The 2,930-nt window shown below is 34.9% G+C and overlaps 1 pseudogene; it reads right to left on the bottom strand.

Annotated features, from left to right (window-relative positions):
- Positions 1-296: 296 nt before the first annotated feature.
- On the bottom strand, positions 297-2,930 carry LOC123475291 (annotated as a pseudogene).

Genomic DNA, 2,930 nt, shown 5'->3' with positions numbered 1-2,930 from the left:
CCCTCGCCCGGTCCGTACAAAATATTCCTCGGTGGGTCGAGTTGGGTTTTTTTTTTTTTCAGCCCGGGCTGTGGCCCGGGTTTTCATGGCCCGGCCCACAGCCCTACCTCGAACCACTCTATATATTTAAAAGGTGGTATGTTCATTTTTTAACTGTAATTTAAATTAAGGAAATAAAGAAGTGGTTTTCGACTATCATAGCGCAACAAATAAAAAAACGTTTCGATGCTTGGTAATTAACGCTTTTATATTATTACACTTCCATTGAAATACAAATCAGCGTATTGGAGAACAAATCAGACGAACTTCTGTTCTATAATTTTTTTCCTGCTGGGACCTTTCCTCGTCCTTTCGGTCTTCCAGGCAACCTTCCATTTCCTCGTCTTGTTCCTCTTGTTTTTCCCTGTGTTTGGAAAGGCGCAGATAAACGTCTGACCTTTACGCATGGCTCAATTGCCAATTTGGGGTCTTTATTAAAAACGAGATATTTTATAAGAGAAGCAGCCGCAGTACCCGCCGTACCATCTGCCACCCGCTTCAATGTCGTTTGCGGAGGAATTCCAGAGTTGCTTGGCCCAAATATTTCCCCTTCTGATTGTACCGTAGAGAAGTAAATACTAAAATAATCAGAATTTTAGTTGAAAGAAGACTGATATAAATTATACCTTCGCGGTGTTGATAATTGGGAGACGAAGACCTTGTGCTGGACGGTGAAAGAGGAGCGGAGGAAAGAGGTGATAAATTATTTCTCTCATTTTGCAATGTCAGCAAACTGTCCACATCTGTACACACCATTGAAAAATCAATAATTTAAACACAACCTGAGTGGAAATAATATTATCTTTGTTGTTACCTTCGTGGCAATTTGGTGAAGGATATTGCTTTGCAGTTTTCGACGGAGGAGTATATTTTGTACTACACTTCACCTGTTTCTCCATTTTGTTATTTTCTTCTTCTTCTTCTTCTTCTTCTTCTTCTTCTTGATCTTTTTTTTTCTTCTTCTTCTTTTTCTTGATCTTCTTCTTTTTCTTGATCTTCTTCTTTTTCTTGATCTTTTTCTTCTTCTTGATCTTCTTCTTCTTCTTGATCTTCTTCTTCTTCTTTTTCTTCTTCTTCTTCTTCTCCTGCTCTCTCTTTAGATGATTTCATTTTATTGTTTCCTGTCCTTTCATCTTTTTTCTCTTTCGACTTTTTCTTTTTCCTTTAAAATTTTAAAAATTTTTTAAGCACTAATAATTGCAAAATTTATTAGCATAATGCTTTTTCTACCTCTTTCAATGGAGTTTTTCTGCTCATGATTCTCGAGGAGTACTGATTCATTTTCATGTTCGATAGTTTTCTTCTTTGCTAAATTATATTATGAATGTTAGCACAGGTATAGAAGTAACTAGAAAACATGAAAACCTGTTCTATTTCTTTTGCTGGCTCCTTTTTCAATGAAGTTTCTCTGCTTTGGATTGTCATGAAGTAGTGATTCATTGTCTTGGTCGATTACTTTCTTCAGTCCTAAATTAGAATACAAATGTTAACACAGCTATAAAAATTTGTAGGAAACAAGAAATACCTCTTCTCTCTCTCTTGCTGGCTCTCTCTTGCCATATGCCCTTTTCTTCACACAACTTCTGTCTTTTCTCTGAAAAACATAATTTTAATTTAAAAACAATTTCTAATTTGAATACACTAGCAAAAAAGCAACCTTGTTTTTTGTTCCAATGTCGAACCCAAAGTTGATCTATAAGAATGCCATCTTCTGATTGGGCAAACTGAATTCCCCCACCACTGGCTAAAACATATTTGGTATGTTGGGTTCCGTTGGGATAACGAATTAAACATACAACTGAAGCATTGAAGTTCTCAGCCATTTCATCTATTTTGGTGTAGATACTCTTGTGGCAGTGGGACTTCCTCCTGTCAAGGTTGTTTTGTTCGTGGTTACCCAAAGAATTCCAATAGTTTTGCCATTCTATAGTTTTCCATGGTTTATTTAGATTAGGTACTTCCTTTTTCCTTTAAAGGATTCCTGTAATAATATAACATAATTATTTTAAGTAGGCATACGTAACCAAATTAATGACAAATAAATTACTTTGAACTGAGAAATTCTGATTCGATCTTCTTTGTTCTTCTGTTTAATTTGTCTCCCCATTATATTTTTCATGTGTTGTAATTCTTTTTTCCTTTGTGCCATGGCTTCATTTAGCCTCTTTTCAGCTAGATCTGTTTCATCGTGAACAATTTCAGAATTGCTGAGTGAATGTGAATCTTCCATGTTTGACTGTGAATGCCAAAAAAATCTGCATATGAATCAAACATAAACAGTCAGTAAAAGTTACGAAATGATACAAAAACTGTATGTGTGTACTTACAGCTTGTTCAACGAGTTGCAGTCAAGAACTATGACAGGATCAATGTACTTTGTTCTGTGAGTAAATTTTCAAGAAGTGCAAGTCATATGACACAGATTATTGGCCCATCAGACATTACATTGAATAGGTAATGTAAAAGGTAGTATTTCAGCTCTGCAATGAGTAATCAGGAGTATTATTATTAGCTTTGTTTAAACTATGATGTAATGGGTTGTATGCATCAATATATAACTGGTCAGAATTTCTTTACTTTGTTATTTGATAAATGAAATATCATAATTAATATTTAATATCAGATGTGGTAAAATAACAAAAATTGGACTGGATAACCAGCTCCCCAACACGTCACATCAGTATTCAGAAAAAATGTCAAATTAAACAAAAGATGTGTCACAATAAAAAAATGGGACTGGATAACCAGCTCTACCCCAAAAATAACATTCGGTTCAATAAAAATAAATGAGACCGGATTACCTTCTTTAATGTAACGCATATTATTTAACACCAACGAAAAAGCCACGCGACTGCTTAAGCAAAAAAAGTGTAGCAGACAACTTTCCACAT

The sequence above is a fragment of the Daphnia magna genome, linkage group LG8, assembly GCF_020631705.1.
Source record: "Daphnia magna isolate NIES linkage group LG8, ASM2063170v1.1, whole genome shotgun sequence".
NCBI lineage: Eukaryota > Metazoa > Arthropoda > Branchiopoda > Diplostraca > Daphniidae > Daphnia > Daphnia magna.
The sequence above is the reverse complement of the archived record's forward strand: the minus strand, read 5'-3'. Positions and strand labels throughout refer to the sequence as shown.